Source organism: Sorex fumeus, unplaced genomic scaffold (assembly GCF_029834395.1).
Source record: "Sorex fumeus unplaced genomic scaffold, SorFum_2.1 ptg000268l, whole genome shotgun sequence".
NCBI lineage: Eukaryota > Metazoa > Chordata > Mammalia > Eulipotyphla > Soricidae > Sorex > Sorex fumeus.
This window is the reverse complement of record NW_026606325.1, coordinates 106,391-125,270: the sequence shown is the minus strand read 5'-3', so window position 1 is coordinate 125,270 and position 18,880 is coordinate 106,391. Positions and strand designations below refer to the sequence as shown.

Genomic DNA, 18,880 nt, shown 5'->3' with positions numbered 1-18,880 from the left:
GAACAGAGGACCCTGTTCAGTGAGGAGACACTGGAAAACTACAGGACCTGGAATCATTGGGACACTCTGTCATCACACCTGAAGCAATCATCAATTTCAAGAAAGAGTAGAGCCATGAAAAAATAAAAATAATACAAGGAGTAGAGTCATGGATGAGAGATAACTCAAAACAGAGTCTCTCAGAAGAGAAACACAAATAAAAACAATGTAGAAAAACTTTCTCAAGGAAGCCAGATCTAATTCAACATGAAAGATTTCATACAGAAGAGAAACCCTATGTACAAAAAAAAAAATGTTGGAAAACATTCACAGCGAAATCCTCTTTCATTCAACATAAGAACTCAAACAACAGAGAAACCTAATTCATGTGCTGAATGCTGAAGATCTTTCTCTTGTAAGTCATGTCTGATTAAACATAAGAATTCACATGTGATAAACCCTACCAATGCAGTGAATGCACGAAGAAATCTTTCTCCATTAAGTCATTACTGACTGAACATAACAGGATTCACACGAGAGAAACCCTGTAAATGTAGAGAAACATTCTCATTGAAATCAAACCTCACTAACCATGAGAGGAGACCCTATACATGTAGGAAAACTCTCCTTTTAAATCATACCTCACATTGGGCTGGAGCGATAGCACAGCAGGTACGGCATTTGCCTTGCACGCGGCCAACCCAGGTTCAATTCCCAGCATTCCATATGGTCTCCTGAGTACCGCCAGGGGTAATTCCTGAGTGCGGAGCCAGGAGTAACCCCTGTGCATCACCAGGTGTGACTCAAGTAGAAAAAAAAATTATAACTCACTGAATAGAAATGAAATTCATGGAGAGAAAACCTGTGAATGGAAAGTAAACAGGAAAACTTTCTCCTTATAATCATATCTCATTAAACAATATAGAATTCATACACGTGAAAACCCTGTTTATTGCAAAGAATGTAGGAAAACCTTTTTGATAAAATTGTACCTCACTCAACATAATTCGTGCAGGAGAGAAACCCTATGAATGTAAAGTGTGGATGAAAACTTTTTACAACAAATAAGGTCACCCGATACACAACATATCTTACAAAGGAGACAGACCCTTAGAGCATGAAACGTAGGCAAAGATTATCCATGAAATGAAACCTCACTAAACTTGAGAAGATTCATGAAGGAGAGAAACCCTGTGAATGCAAGAAAACTTTCTACACGGTGGGAAAGCCAGCCCACACTGCCTTCTCTCTGAGTGGACCCCGTTGTTTCAGGATTGAGCCTTATTGAGAAATTACCTTGCTGAAAATTCAAGTATGCAAGGTTTTGTGGCTGATATCTTGACTTGGGATGGGCTCCCTCCCCTTACCTCCCTGGTACTTCTAGAAGCTCTGGCAGTAAAACCCATGAATCACCCACCGTTCCGTGTAGGTTCATCTATTGTTCTTGCTCCAGAGACTCAAAATCATGAAAGAGATGAAGCAGCAGCCAAAACTCCTTCTATCACCCATGCATGGCTGAGACCTCAGGGGCCAGCCCAGGGCCTGTTCCAACTGAGCCCCAGAAGCTGCTCACTCTCCAACAGCAAAATCGCAGTCATGCATCTGGAGAGACTCCACTCTCTCAGAACAGAGCCTTACCCAGAAATTAACCTGCTGAAAGTTCAGGTGTGCAAAATCTACAGGCTTTGTGACTAAAATCTACAGGCTTTCTCAGTGTTGGGACTGGCTACTTTGTAAATCAGTGTTTAAATAAACTTCGGAACTTAAAGGAATGATGGAACTTTCAGAACCATGGAATCCTGAATTCAGAGCCGAGATATCAACCCTGAGAGTCACAGTCTGCGAGTCTATGACAAAATGGTTAATTCTCAAGGATTGACAGAGTATTTAAGTAAGGTGTGTGCCTTGCATGCAGGAGACCTGGGTTTGGTCCCCAGCAAAGCATATTTTCTCCCAAACCTGTCAGGAGTGATTCCTGAGTACAAAGCCAGAAGTAAGACCTGAGCAGAACAAGATATGGCCTAAAATACAAAACCATGTGGCTCCCGAGTACAGTGAGGAGTAATTACTAAGGGTAGAGCTAGCAGCAACCCCTGAGCTTCACCGGGTCTGACCCCCCAAAAAATCAATTAGTTTGAGTTTTAAAAAAATAATAAAACTCTCTTGCTTCACCAAAAACAGTAAAAAGGAAAGAAAATAACAAACTTTCTAGACTGAAGGAACACAATGGTGACTCTCAGAGAGAAGGAGTTGGTAGTGGAAGGAACCAGCACGGTCTTTTTCGTGGTGGGATAGCACTCAAAGATTGGTGGTGGATGTTGTGACAATTATACACATATAAAGGTCTGAAGCTAACAGCAGAACCTTCACAATATTTCAAACCAATTTTAAGGCAATTTTGAAAAACTGCATTTTTGTATGAGGCAAATTTTGTTGTGTCAATTTATCAATAAAAATAAGTGGCAAGGAACATATGTGGAAATGTATCAACAAAATTGTTCAGGAAAAGACACATCTCAACATAAACAGAACAGACTAACAGCTTCATTACTGTATCTATATCACGCTACTTATACCGAATTAAGTCACACATCTCTATCGGTTTTATCTGCCAAATGGACAGTCATCCAACACAGACGAAAATTCAAGAACTGATATTTTCCTATTTCTTAAATATTTCTCATCCTTCTTAGGGGGGTTATAGGTTCTTGGATCTATATATGAACCAATTTACCACATGTAATCTGATTAGTACCAAATATATTCCCAAGGACAACAAACTGCGCTTAAAAATTGAGAACATCAGGCAACGGAGAGATAAAAAAGCAGGTTAGGCGTTCGATTGCAAATAGGTAACCTGCGTTCAATTCCCGTGGCATCCAACATGGTCTCCCAAGAACTGTCAATAGTACTGAGTACAGAGCCAGGAGAAATCCATAAGTATCGCCAGGTGTTACCTGCCCCCCTCGAAAAGAAGTAAGGACATCCGACTATAGAGAGTACATCTCTCTCAAGGATTGATATACAAGGGAATAAAATATTTGATCTTCAGAAGATTTTACATATTCAAAAGTGAGAAATAATTGGTTTTGCTTTTTAAGAACTGCTTCTTAAAATAGTTCAAATCTGGGGCCAGAGAGACAGTTCGGTGTACAGATTGTTTCTCTTCCAGGCAGTTGCCCTAAGTTCTGTCCCCGGAACCTCATATAGTTCTGAGCCCTGCCATGATTGACCCCTAAACCAGAGCTAGAAGTCATGAGTACCTCATGATGGGACTCTACATACATACACGCACGCGCACGCGCGCGCGCGCGCGCGCACACACACACACACACACACACACACACACAATAAGAAACCATTTCATCTCAAATTCTACCGAGCAACTCAATCGGCTGCAGTCTCAGTGACGCCTGTAGTCTCTGGAAGTAGGGGATCCCCAATCCTGGGAGTGCCAGGATCTTTGATACCTGTGGGATTTATCACCGCTCCTACTCGTAGCCTACACCTACTCCTACTCCTGCGACCATGCCATTCAGAACGCTCCTTGTGCCTGCCAGCCAAAGTGGGTATCTGACCTTTGATCTCTGTCCCTAGGCCTATTCTTTTCTTCCGTTTCCACTCTCCTACATAAGGACCTGTGTTCCTGTCTGGCTTCTTCTTTGGCTCCCTGTCTTGGGCCTCTGCTCCGGAGTGGTAGGCTGTCCTGACCTCAGAGGAGCTGTGGTATTGCTTCAGCCCCTCCCTGGACTCTTACTTCTGAACCTTTTCAGAGTTCTTGCTGTTGAACTTTTTACAGTCAAGGGAATTGTTTTCCTTTAGCATCTTGCTTCTGGGTGATGAAGAGGAGACTGGTGGATCTGGCTGTACCTCCCGCTTTTCATTTTCTTTTTTTCCTTTTTGTCTGGAGAGAAAAAAAATGGACGGGAGGAACAAATAGGAAATGAAAAAACATACAACTCTCCCCAAAGTTTCCTATTTTCTAAATACACTAGATCAAATGCAGAACCAGTTGTAAGCCAAAGCACCATCAGGTGTGACTCCCACCCCCCAAAAATAATTTGAAGTTGGGGTGGTGGGGCTTGGAGGACCACATAGTATGCAAGAGTGCAAAACTGGGTTGGCTGTGTATAAATCAAACACCCAACCCACTCACTGTACTATTATCATCCAGTTTAATAATTTAAATTTTAATAGTATATTAATATTCATGGAAAGACAGCAAAACCAGCAAGGTTTATAAGATGAAGAGTCAAAGTATCCCAATCGTCATCCTCCAATTTAAAAATGATGAGCTTTGTAAAAGTCTTAGAAGATTTTCTAGAAAGTTCGTAAGCCCATCAGTATATTCCTTAAATTTACGTTTCTCTAGAGAAGTCGGATAAATTAAAACAGTATAGGGGTGGAGCAATAACGCAGCAGGTAGGGCGTTTGCCTTGCACACTGCCGAACTGGGTTCGATTCCCAGCATCCCATATGGTCACATGAGCGCCAACAGGTGTAATTCTTGAGAGCAGAGCCAGGAGTAACCCCTGTGTATTGCCGGGTATGAACCAAAAAGAAAAACATTGTGATTCTATACTTGTATCTTGAAATAAACTTAAGTTTACTAAGTCACTATTTTTTTAATAAAAAAATTTTTAATAGTGAGACATCATGAGATACAGTTGCAGACTTACACATTTTTGTGCTTGGGTTTCAATTATACAATGCTCAAATACCCACGGATCCCAGTATCCCTCCCACCCCCCATACCGCCCTCCCACCCTGCCTCTGTGGCAGGGTATTCCCTTTTGTTCTCTCTCTTATTGGGTGTTGTGGTTTGCAAATGAGTCAATGGGTGACAATCATGTTTAGTCTATAGTCTACCTTCTGCATGCTTCTCCCACCCTGGAAGGATCATCCCGAAACCTTTATTTGGTGTTCCCTTCTTTATCTGAGCTCCCTTTTCCCCTAGTATGTGTGGTTGGCCTCCAAGCCATGGAGTAAAATTCCTGGTACTAATCTCGGCCATTCTTGGGTGTTAGTCTCCTATTTTGTTACTTTATGTTCCCCAGATGAATGTAATCTTTCTATGTCTATCCCTTTCTTTCTGAGTCATTTTGCTTAACATGATACTTTCCATGTAGTACCACTTGTATGCAAATTTCGTGACTTCCGTCCTTTCTAACAGCTACATAGTACTCCATTGTGTAAATGTACCAATGTTTCTTTAACCAGTCATCTGTTCTCGGGCACTCAGGTTTTTTCCAGATTCTGCCTATTGTAAAGAGTGTTGCAATAAACAGACAATTGCAGATGTCACTTCGACTATACTTTTTTGCCTCTCTGGGATATATTCCCAGGAGTGGTATTGCTGGGTCAAATGGGAGCTCAATTTCTAAGTTTTTGAGAATCGTCCATACTGTTTTCCAAAAGGGCTGAACCAGTCGGCATTCCCCCAACAGTGAAGGAGTGTCCCTTTCTCACCACATCCGCGCCAGCACTGGTTGCTTTTGTTCTTGTGGATATGGGCCAGTCTCTGTGGTGTGAAGTGATATCTCATTGTGGTTTTGATCTGCATCTCCCTGATGATTAATGATGTGGAGCATTTTCCCATGTGCCTTTTAGCCATTCGGATTTCTTCTTTGTGAAAGTTTCTATTCATTTCATCTCCCCATTTTTTGATGGGGTTGAATGTTTTCTTTTTGTGGAGTTCAACCAGTACTTTGTATATCTCTGACATTAACCCCTTATCAGATGTGTATTTGGCGAATATCCTTTCCCATTCTGTAGACTGTCTCTGTGTTTTGGTTATGTCACTATTTCTTAACAGTTTTGGTTATATGAACATTTATTTCCTATTTGAAAATAAACTTACCTTTTTATCGTTCAATAAACAGCTTTATTCATCAAAAAAATTAAGACCACCTGGAATCATTTTTGGTCATAAAATTTTACCTTTTATGTGTTTTTTTGTTGGTTTGTCATCTTCAGAGTCCTTAGATGAACTGTTTGTAGGTGTGTAATCACCACAGCCCGTCTTCTGAAGCAGTCTGGACACAGTATCCAATTCATCTGAGTCCATAGGAGCCCTATAGTTAGACACATGATCCACTGGAGGAGTTCGTCCTTTGAACTAAGACAGAAAGTCGATGCATCAGCAAAGACAGCCCTCCTACCAAACGAAGTGACCCACAAAAACTTCCTGCTAACTCTATCTCTGGGGAAATCTCCAACACTGTTTGCCCAACTGTTGTGTTTGAGTACTCTTTCCCAGCTAGCAATTTTCTCTGCAGGCCTTAGGGCTACTGAGCCCCTGAGGCAAGTGCACTAGCATCTTCTGTCAGTTTACCCCTGTGTGCCATACAAATATTTTTGTGCTGTATTGATGTCATGATATAAAAAAAAAAAACTCCAGGAATTTTTGTGACTAGCCCACACTGATACTTTTGCTGTTAAATACAAACTCTGGGCAAACAACAAAATAGTCATCACTCACATTAATCAACATCATTTCATTTTTTTAAGCATAGACTTAAAAATTCTTTTTTGATGGTGGGGGTTATTGAAACAATACTGAATGTGCTCAGATGATATAGGGTGTCCAGATCATAACCCTGGTAAGGCACAAGTAGGGTATGAGCCCTACCAACTGTAGGATCACTTCACTCTCTAATAGATACTTAATTCTATAGTCATTAGGCACCCAACATTCCCAAAGTCTAGCTTTTATTGTTCCAATACAAGGTCTGATTTTAGTTTTACCTTTAAGTCTAATCTACCTCTTATCATCTATCCAATTTCCAACTTAAAAACATTTTTGAGTGGCTGGAGAGATAGCACAGAGGATAGGGCGTTTGCCTTGCACGTGGCCGACCTGGGTTCGATTTCCAGCATCCCATATGCTCCCCCCAGTAAGGCCAGAATTAATTCCTGAATGTAGAGCCTGGAGTCCCTGTGCATCCCCAGATGTCATAAGAAAAACCCAAAATAAATAAATAAATAAAGACAGTTTTGAGGGGCCAGAGTTAAAGCACAGAGGGTAAGGCATTTGCCTTGCATGTGGCCGATACAGGTTCGATCCCCAGCATCCCATATGGTTTCCTCAGCAAGGCCAGGAGTAATTCCTGAGTGCAGAGTCAGGAGTAACCCTGAGCATCGCTACGTATGACCAAAGAGGGAAAAAATGTTTTGAAAACCATCCCTTCTTTGACTGACTTTGAATATAGGATCCATAAAATGAAAACCTATAACCCCATTCCATGCTGTCCTCGTAACTACTTATTACTGGTGCAATCAGTGACAAATTCTCTAAGAGTAACTCTCCTGGGCTGGAGAAATACAGTGGTGAGGTGGGAAAGGTAAGAAACAAAGGCCTCCCTGGGTGGGTGGTGGTATAGCTAATACTGAGGAAGAAAAAAGTGCTGACTGGAGCAGAGGCCCATGTTATTGCTTCCTAGAACAATTTCCCCACATCCCTGAAACTTTTATTGTCTCATCCTAGTGGCCCCTAGGCCTGTGTGAATCAGGGGAAAAATCAAACCAAACCATTACATCAGAAACATTCAGCCAAATTCTGCTTCATACTTTTACTCACCTTGAAGCCATTAAAATTGTCAACAGCCAGAATTGTCCTCCGGTGGTCTTCATAGCAAAGTAAACAGAATCCCTTGGATTTCCCAGTCTTCTTATTCCGTACCAGATTTATGTTAACGATCTCACCATGTCTATTTACCAAAAAAACACACTATTTGAAGTAAAATGTTCAGAATGGATGAAAAACAAAACTTAAATATTGACTATAAAAGACAAAGCTAGAACCAGATGATGAATGAAGGTTAACAACAAAAAGGTATACCAAGCGAACTAAAGCAGGACAGTGAGTAGAGCTCTTGCCTTGTATGCAGTCAACCAGGTTCAATCCCTAGCACCCCATATCATTCCTTGAACCCACCAGGAGTGATCCCTGAGCACCACTGGTGTAACACCCCCAAAAAAGATAAAAAAGTTAATATAATAGGAAATGTCCCATTTAAAAAGTGAGTGAAGAAAAGTTCCTGCCACAGAGGAAGTCTAGAGAGTGGGAGGTGAAGCGTGGTGGGAGGGGAAACTGGGGACACTGGTGCTGGGAAATGTACACTGGTGGAGAGATGGGTGTTGGAACACTGACTGAAACAATATCTTGAACAGCTTTGTAAGGGTCTATCTCACAGTGATTCAATTAAAAAGAAAGGTAAAAGGTTTAAACATAGTGATAGTATTTAAGATTCAAAATGCATGCCTCCCACGGAAATTAACATACCCATCACTGCCAGGACACATCCCAGAGCACAGACCCAGGAGTAATTTCTGAGTAGAGCTCGGTGTCACTGGGACAACAGTATAGCTAGTAAGGTGCTTGTCTTGCACACGGCCAACCCAGGTTCAATCCCCGGCATCTCATTCATTCTCCCGAGCACCACCAAGAATGATTCCTGAGCCCAAAGCCATGAGTATTGCCAGGTGAGGCAGGAAAACAAAAACTAGTATTTTTAATAGAGTCAGAAAAAGAAAACAGGAAGCAGAAAACTCAGTGGTGAGTTCAGTATATGCTTTGCAAGTAGGACACCTAGGCTCAATTCCTGGTACCAAATGCTCCCCCAGGTACCACGAGAAGTAATCCTCCAGCACTAAGCTGGGAAAAGTTCCCAGGCATCACTGGATAGTGCCAAATAACAAAAAGAACAAATAAAAATTGATGAATACATTATAAACATAATCAGACACAGATTTCTGCCAAAATCTAGAATCTTTAACAGAAAGTACTAAAACAGCTCAAGTGATACCAAGAACTTTTTACTTACTTAATTGCTGAAGTGATAGCATAGAGAGTAGGGCGTCTGCCTTGCGTGTACAGCCGACCCAGGTTCGATTCCTCCATCCCTCCTGGAGAGCCCGGGAAGCTACCAAGAGTACCCCATCCGAATGGCAGAGCCTGGCAAGTTCCTTGTGGCGTATTTGATATGGCAAAAACAGTCACAACATGTCCCACAATGGAGATGTTACTGGTGCCCACTGGAGCAAATCGATGAACAACGGGAGGACAGTGTTGCAGTGTACTGTTATCTGCCAATGCAATTAGGAGAAAACATATAAATCAGAAATAAAAGGTGAAACCATATCTGTTTGAAGATTAGATGTGATTGTACTATAGAAAACCCAAAATACTCTTAATTAAGAGTCCAAGATTTACTTAAAAATCACAATGCCTAATTAAAATTTTTCTTAAAACTAGGATATAATTACAAATAAACCACTTTCTTGAATTCAAACAGTGATTGGTTAGAAATATATAATGGAGTAGGAGCCACATTTATAATTAGCAAGAAAAATAAAATTAAAAAACTTCAGGGGTCAGAGCAATAGTACAGTAGGGAAGGTACTTGCCTTGCAAGTGTCAGACATGAATTCAATCCACAGTATCCCAAATGGTCTTCTAAGCACTGCCAGGAAAAATTTCTGAGGGCAGAGCCAGGAGTAAACCCTGAGCATTGCTGCCGTGTATGGTCCAAAAACAAAAATAAAGAAATAAATAAACTTGAGGGTTTGGAGAAAGAGTACAGTGGATAGGGCACATGCCTTACACATATCCCACCTGGGTTCTATTCCCTATATAAGGTCCCCCAAGCACTGCCAGGTCTAATTCCTGAATGCAGAGCCAGCAATAAGCCCGGAGCACGCAGACTATGGCCAAAACAAAACAAAGAGTAAGTAAATAATGAAAATGGACTTGATCAGGGCTGGAGAGAGAGTACAGGGGTCAAAGCGCTTGCCTTAAATGTGACAGACTTGGCCTAATCCTTGGTATGACATATGGGCCCTGAGATCTGACACAAGGGGTCACCTCTAACAGAGCCAGGAATAAGCCATGAGCCCCATCAGGTATGACCCCAAAAGAAAAATAAAGTATAAATTGTACTTTTAGTAATACTTTTTATATCTCCCCAAAGAAACAGAGATTTAAATAAATATAAAAATATTCCTTGTTCGGCTTAATGGCTCTAGGGTGAGATACAAAAATATTCACACATATACCAATAAGAAAACATTTTTGGATCATTTTAATGCATTATTCATAACAAGTAATACAAAATGTATTATCTAGGACTTGGTTTGAAGGCAGGCTTAAGTTGCAGTAGGACAATCCGAAATAATGGGGGTGAGAAGGTGTAATGGTGGTGGAATTGGTGCTGGAATAATGAATGTGTTAAATTCTTGTGAACAATTTCCAACATTCTTGTGGCTCATATATTGGTGTTCTTGGTGGTGAAAAATAAGTACTGGTCAAGGGGAATGTGTTTGATCATTGAATGACTGAGACTTAAACCTGAAAGCTTTGTAACTTTTCCCATAGTGATTCACTAAATAAAAAAAAAAAGAAAAGAAAAAAAAGAATAACTAGGAATGGAGCTGGAGTGATATCACAGCAGATAGGGCATTACCCTTGCATGTGGCCAACCCGGGTTCAATTCCCAGCAATCCACATGGTCCCTTGAGCACCGCCAGGTGTAATTCCTGAGTGCAAATCCAGGAGTAACCCCTGTGCATTGCCGGGTGTGACCCAAAAAGGAAGAAAAAAGAACGAGAAAAACTTGGAAGAGCTCATATGATTAACTAGTTGGTATGTGCTCATGAAGAGACAAACCAATAAAATGAAAGAAAAAAAACAAGAAAGTTAAGCATATATGAATTAGTATACAAATGTGGTATGGTTAATGTTTCAATTTGTGAGGGTAAAATAACAAACAGTGCTACAAAAAATAGTCATTTGAAAAGACAAATTGAATCTGTATCTTTAAAAAATCCATAAAAATAAATCTAAAACGATCAGGGATTTAAATTTATGGCACTAAAGCCATATAAATGAAAAAAAAAATCAGACCAGTGGGTGAGTAGAAACACTTATAACTGATTCCAAATCCAGAAACATGAATGAATGATACAATTTCCCATGAAAAATAATCAAACGACGGTGTGGGAGGGAGGTGGAGTTCGTTCCGAGTCTACCGGAAATGACTTCAGACTACTGAGCCAAGAATATCAACTCCAGAGCACCACTGGCAATGGCCAATAAAATAAAAGCAAAACCAGAAAACAAAAACCACATATGGTCCCCGGAGCCTACCAGGAGTAATCATGGAGTACAGAGCCAGGAGTAAACCCTGAGCACAGCTGGGAGTGCCCAGACTCAAAGAAAAATAGAGAAATAAAATCAAAGGAAAGACTACAAAAGGTACAACATGAAGGAAGTTTGAGGGTAATGGAACTGATATTCAATCTAATTCAGGTGATGATTACAAAATTCTATGCACTAAAATTTATAGGGGCCAGGAAGGTGGCTCAGCATTACAGTACATGTGAGACCCTGTTATCAATACTCAACACAAACTTTTAAAAAATGAACTCCCTAAAATGTGTTGTATCCTGTAATAAATACCTACTGGTGCTTGGAGGGTTACTCCTAGGCTTTTTCTATGTTCAGGGCTCAATCTAGGCACTCAGGGGAACATCTGTGGTGCTGGGGATTAAAAAAGGGTCAGCCACATTCAAGACAAGCATATTAACCCTAAAACTTTCTGCAAAATTAAAAAGACTAAGAGATTTTTATAATTTACATGACAGATCAAGGACCAGAAAGCAATTTCTCCTACAATAATAGATTATCAGCAAGCTGGGGAGATGACTCAAAGGGCTGGTACAACTGCATTGCATGCTGGAGATCCAGGTTTGATCACCAGCACCACATGGTCCCCTGAGCACCAGTGAGAACGACCCCAAGTAATGTACTGGGAGTAGCCCCTAAGCACCACTGGATATGGCCCAGAAACAAAAAGAGGGCTTTTTGAGACGGGGTGAAAATGAATAAAACAGAAAGGTTTGATAATAGCTCTGTATCAGAGTTAATTTCCTGATGGCATATTTTTTTTGAAAAACAAACAGAAGGATTTTGGTACTGGGCTGGATAGCAGTACAAAGGCACTTGCCTTGTGACTGAGGTTCAATCCCCAGCATCCCATATGCTACCCCAAGCACCACCACGAGTAATTCCTGAGTGCACAGCCAGGAGTAATTCCTGAGCATCGCCAGGGATGGTCCAAACACACAAATCATGTCTTGCAAAGGACTCTCTGATAATTTAGTAAAATCAGAAACCGTCAAACAGGTATAAATAGTAATAACAATTAGTTACAATAGTAATATTCAGGGACTTGGCTAAGGGGATACAGTGGCATTCCTTACATTTTATAATTTTTCTGTATTAGTTTTGAAATAAAAGCATAAAATACATGAACATGGAATATAAGAGGTATTTCAAGATAAAAATCAAAGAAACAGTAGAGGAACCGGTTAAAAAGGCCTTTCTAGGTCTCAAATTGAAAACTCCTCATCAAAAAAGAATGATGGCACAGTTCTAGCACACATCAAATTGGAGAAGGAAACCCAGAGAAGTTCAGTGACAACTGCTAGCTGTGTTCAAGAAATCATATTGCTCGAGCGGGCCCAGTAACGTCTCCATCGGAGACTTTGTTGTTACTGTGTTTGGCATATCGAATACGTCACAGGGAGCTTGCCAGGCTCTGCCGTGCGGGCGAGATACTCTCGGTAGCTTGCCGGGCTCTCCAAGAGGTGCTGATGAATCGAACTCGGGTCAGCCATGTTGGCTGCGTGCAAGGTAAACGCCCTACCACTGTGCTATCGCTCCAGTGCCCAAATTTGAGCCACTATTGTAGTTAAAAATAGTATGCAAGGGAAGGACCTTAATCTATGTATTCTGTCCAGCCTAATATATCACATTTTAAACATCAATAAATACATGATAAAACCGGCAAAGCCTGGCAAGTTACCAGGGACATATTCGATATGCCAAACACAGTAACAAATGTCCCAATGGAGACGTTCCTGGGCTGACTCAAGCAAATCGATGACAAGGGGAGGACAGTGACCGTGACAGCGACAGTGACAGTGTCATGATAAAATGATATAACAAAACTAATATGCATAGTCTATCAAGGAGCCTTGTAAAATCACTATGAAAATTAGGAACACACCACTAGAAAAAAATAGGCAAAGTACATAACATACTAAAGGGAATTTCATAGACCTGTTGATCTATGAAAAAGATGTTTAATGTCACTGATGGTGAACTTAAAAGCAAAGTAAAAGAGTAAGCAAGTACATAGAAAATCTTAAAAAAAAATGGGATCTAGGGGCCTGAGCAATACCGCAGCGGGTGGGGCGTTTGCCTTGCACGCGGCCCACCCGGGTTCAATCCCCAACATCCCAGATGGTCCCCAGGGCACCACCAGGACTAATACCTGAGTGCAAAGCCAGGAGTAACCCCTGAGCATTGCTGGGTGTGACCCCAAAATAGCCCATTATATCTAAGCTGTAACCACTGAAACTTTGTAATGTTCTTGCCAAGTTGACAGGCGGGGCAATGGTGTGGGGGTTTGGGGGTTGTGCTGGGGAGGGAATAAGAGAACACCAGTAGTAGGATAAGTTTTGAAATACATGTCTAAAACTCAACTGCAAATGACTTTGGAAAACATAAGTCTTTAATAAAATAAATTTAAGAAAGTCAATGGCAAATATATTTTTAAATAACAAATCTCTGCTGATTAGAATAAAGAAAAAAGGGACATTCTATTGAGGCAAAATCTGGAAGACCTTTATGGTGAGCAATCTGACAATAATATAAATACATCTTAAAGTAATATTTAAAAGTTAGCAAAGAGGGACTGGAGAGAGAGGACAGCAGCCAGGCTGCTTACCTTGCACAAAACCAATCCATCTTTGATCACCTCATATGGTCCCTTGAGCTCTTCAGAAAGGATACTTAAACAGAGACTGGTGCAGCCTCAAAACTAAAAAAAAATTTAAATCAGTAAAGAGAAAACTGGCAACATTAATCCAATAATTGCACAAAGAAGAGCTGCATACTAAAATGTATATTATGGTTTAATTTACAACAGCAAACTACTGGAAACATTGCCAACAATTAAAAGACAATTCTACCATTGTGTTTTCCTGCTTCCCTAACCACTGTACTCTCTGGTCCTCCTTCCTATATTCTTTTCAATACCATTTTTTTCACAAGTTGTAATTACTAATGTAATTCTCTGATAATAAAAAACAAAACTCTGTAGTGAATTTGCCAATGTTTGTTTGTTGTCCTTAGCTTTCAGTCTCCAGATAAAACACTTTTCCGAAATTTCAAAGACAGTTCCATAACCCTCCAAAGTCCCTCACAGTAACTCCACATAGTCAACCACTCTGTTCGAACCAAACCCTAGACAAATGATCTAAATCAAAAATATTTTTCAACGGCATTATTAACAATGGCAAAAGGTCTTCATTAAGAGCACGGTGGAGCAAGAACTAGAATACACATACTAGCTGACCAACACTCAAAAGAAACAAGATAGAAACATCTAGATCAATGGATCCATGGACCAGTCTGCAGGCAGGTGATATGCAAGGATGAAGCCCTAGATGAGAGACTAGACCAGGAACAGATACCATGAAGAAACGACATAATCCTGGGCTGTACCTACTGTGAATTTCCCCAACACCCAAAAGCTAGGAGGAAGACACCTCTACTCCTGCCAGAGCCCTCAGCCTGAGTGGGGTGCCCAAAACCTATACCCATGGTTCACTTCTCACAAACACTGCCAAGTTTCTTTCCCATGGGCCTCTAACCTCTATGGTACGCATCCCCTGACCAGAACCTACTGTCCCCTAAGCTGTCCAGCCAGAGGAGATCTGGTCGGCTCAGTAACCTGACACCTATCTGGAAACAAAGAAAGCAAACTGCTACCTAAATATTTTGCTTTTCCTCCTAAATCCTGCAAACTTTGCCCTAAGTGAAAAGTGTCACACAGGTGCGGGCAGAGAAGGGCTGTTATCCTTAGTTTGTAGGGGTTCAAAAAGTAACTTTGTAGGGGAACTGTAGCTTTCTAGGAGTCTTTTAATCGGCTCTACCGCAGGACCAGGTTTAAAAAGTCTCAATGAAAGATCAAGGAAACAGCCATAGAGAAAATAGAAGAGTGATTCCTAAGCAGAGTCAGGAAGGATTCCCCACACTGCAAAAAAAGAAGTAGAAAAGGAAAAGAAGCAGAGCAGAAGCCTCAAGACGAGTTGCTGGGTTTTCCACACTGGGAGAGCTCTAGATCTATGTCCTGGGTATAACTAAAGCAAAAACTTGAATTGAGCTCTCCCTCTGGAGAAATGCCAGTCAGTCTACAATATGTAAGGAAACAAATTTTATCATCGTGGAAGAAAATGATACCTATAATCCATGAAGCAGAAAATGAAAGCGGACTTACTGGTAGAAGACACAGATAACATCCCCTTTAGTCAGTTCACAAAGAAGTCTTCCTACAAGAGAAAAATCACACTTCAGTTCAAACATTGACCTAGCATGCACTATGCAACAGATCTAGGCCTAGCCTTGAGGTTACCAAAAAAGAGGATCTGAACTCACCATCTGATAGAATGCAGTACACCAGAAGTATAGAAAAAGTTTTAAGTTTGAACATGGAAAGGTCAAGAAAACCAGTAATGTGGAGCAACAGCACAGTGGTAGGGTGTTTGCCTTGCACGCAGCCAACATGGCCGACCCGAGTTCAATTCCTCCGCCCCTCTCGTAGAGCCCGGCAAGCTACCGAGAGAATCTCGCCTGCACAGCAGAGCCTGGCAAGCTACCCGTGATGTATTCGATATGCCAAACACAGTAACAACAAGTCTCACATGGAGAAGTTACTGGGCCCACTCGAGCAAATCAGTGAACAACGGGAGGACCGTGACCGTGACCATGGGGAATATTGTCTGTCATGGAGGCAGGGGGAGGGTAGGAAAGGTGGGGTATACCAGGGATATTGGTGGTTGGTAATGTGCAGTGGTGAAGGGATGGGTGTTTGATCATTGTGTGATTGTAACCCAAACATGAAAGCTTGTAACTATCTCATGATGATTCAATAAAATAAAAATACAAAAACAACAACAACAAAGAAAACCAGTAATGGAGCAAAATAATCTTTCCTCAAACCCCCAATTTCTTTTTTTAGGTTTTAAAATGTTTTGTTTCAATTATGTTGCGAAATCCAGCTATGCGAAAGGATCACTCCTAGAGGTACTCAGGGGACCATAAATGGCAAGTGGTAAAATGGTATGCAACTAAGGTCAGCAAGTTTCAAGGCCGTACCCGAATATTCTTGCTGGCCTTCACAAGCAAAACTTTGTAGACAAAGGAGTTAGTTTCCAACATGACAAATATTTCTTAAAATACATTATCAGCATGTAAAAGAGAATATAGCAGATGCTAGCCTTACCCCAACATTGATCCTCAGTAACCAATATGACTCCCCCAAGCCCAGAGTGATCTCTGAATGTAGAACCAGGAGTAACTCCTGAGCACAGCGGGTGTGGCCCCCAAACCAAAATTTGTGTGTATAGATATGATCGTATCTGCATACATATGTGTGTATACATATGTGTGTACACATACATATATATGTGTGTGTTTATATACAAATAAATAAAGTTGACCTGAGCATACTAGATCAATTAGTGCATTTGTATTGTATGCAGCTTGCTCAGGTTCAATTTCCTGCACCACAGATGGTTCCCCAAGCCCCACTAGAAAGAAGCCCTGAGCATAGAACCAGCAGTAAGCCTGAGCAGCACTGTGCCCAAAATACAAAAAAAAATTGTTCAAGTCATCTGCTCATTATCTACCATAGCTACCTTCAAAATCAAATGTCTGCAAGGGGCCTTACAAACAGAACCCAGGGACCATTCCATGGATATTGGGTCAAACAACTCACTGGAAGGGCCCAAGGATGTGGTGCTGCACTGACACTGCAGATTGGGGAACCTCCAGTGCCACCTGGCAGTGCTCTGGGGCCACCAAGGCTACACCTGTTGAAGCAGTGAGCAGGGTTTTTAGTGCTGCGGGACATCAGACCTAGTTTAATAATCTACGCTCCTAACCCACTATCTCCTTGCCCCCCAAAATCAATTTGAATATGCAAATACTAACCCTACCTCACACAGACTAAGGATTATAAAGAAAACTTTTAGGCAATTTACCAAAGCAAATCCTCATGCAAACATGTCCAACCTCTATAAACGCGTTTATTAGTACGACTCATGACATTGTTCAAAGCAGCCAGGAATGTGTCCCAGACAAAGCAAGGAGAGGAGGGGGAAACTGAAGAGGAACAGGGGGAAGGAGAAGAGAGGAGTAAGGGGTAGGGGAGGAGAAAGGAAAGAGGGGGAAGAGGTGGAACAGAGAAGGGCAAAGGGGGGAAGGGGAAAGGGAAGAGGAAAGTAAGGAAAAAGAAAAGAGGGAGGGCATGGGGAAGAGAAAAGGGGGAGAGGTGGGAGGGGTGGAGGAAGGCAAAAAAGGGGAAGGTGGAGGAATAAGGGGAGAGGGAAGAAGTGGGGGGAAGAGAGGCATGGGAAAGGCAAGTGGGAGAGAGAAAATCGGGGAAGGGAAGGGGAAGAGGAGGAGGGGAGAGAAGGGGAAGAGGAGAGGGAAAGAGGATGATGGGGAGAAGGGGAAGGGAAATAGGAACAAGGGAGAGGATTATTAGAGGATGAGAAGGGTAAGAGGAGGACAGGGACTTGAGCGATAGCACAGGTAGGGCAAACGCCTTGTACGTGGCCAACCCGGTTTGATTCCCAGATTCTTATATGGCCCCAGGAGTACTTCCTGAGTGCAGAAGCCAGGAGTGAGACATGTGCAAGGCCGAGTGTGACCGAAAAGTTAAAAAAAATAAAAATAAAGAAAACTGTACAAAGTTAAAAAAAGAGGAGGAAAGGGGATGGGGAGAGCAGGGGGAGTGGAAAGAAGACGCGGAGAGCACGGGGAGGGGGAGAGGAGAGCAAGGAGAGGCGGAGAGGAGGACAGGGGAATGGGAAGTGGACATGAAGGGGAGGGGAGAAAAGAGGAGAGGGGGATGAGAAAGGAAAGGGGGAGTGGGAAGACAAAGAGGGAATGGGGGGTGTGAAAAGGAGGGAAAAAATGAAAACCTGGAAAAAGAACAGAAATAAGGGTGCCGGAGAAATAGTACCGTGGGTATGGCGCTTGCCGTGACCGTGGCCAAAATCATGGGTCCCATCTCTGGCATACCATATATTCCCCAGACACCGTGCATTGAGCCAGGAGAAACCCAGGAGAACTGCCCGGTGTGGCCCCCAAGATAAGAAGCAGAAATACATGCCGGCAGGACTGGAGCGCTCGTGTAGCGGGTAGGGCAATCGTCTTGCATGAGGCTGACCTAGGTTCGATCCCTGGCACCATCCCTGGACCATCCCATTGGTTCTGTGGGCACCGCCAGAAGGAACTGCTGAATGCAGAGCCCGGAGTGACGCCTGACCATCGCTGGGTGTCACCTAAACGAGGAGGGGGTGGGGGGGGCGGCGCGAGAGCCAGGGAGAAGAGAGGCGGAAGGCTGAAACCCTCCCTCGAAAGCCAGGCTGGGGGGAACCCGAGGCGCACCATGGCAGAACTCACCCAAGAAGATCCAGGCGCTGCTGTCCTTGTACTCGGAGTGCCAGGACACCTTCTCCGCCACCCCAGCTGGACCCCTCGCTCCTTGACCTCGTTGATTAACTTCACTTTCGTCAACGGGCTGCGGAAGTTGCCGCAGAGTAAAGAAACGGCCAGGCGACGGAGAGCGCCCAACTAGGGCTCCCCTGGAAGAGTCTCGGCGCTGTCCGGACTTCGCAACCCCCGCCTCCTCGGACGCTTCTCCCCCAGCCCCTTCCCTCAGCTCCTCCCGCCCCGCATCCCAATCCTCCAGCCCCGAACTCCCACACTCCACGGAGTACAGCCGGAGCTTACTTCATCTTCCACCGGTTCCCGCTGCAAGAT

General features: G+C 42.6%; 1 pseudogene; it reads right to left on the bottom strand.

The window, feature by feature from the left end:
• Window positions 1-3,797: 3,797 nt before the first annotated feature.
• Window positions 3,798-18,855, bottom strand: LOC130018783 (RNA-binding motif protein, X-linked 2-like; annotated as a pseudogene).
• Window positions 18,856-18,880: the final 25 nt, after the last annotated feature.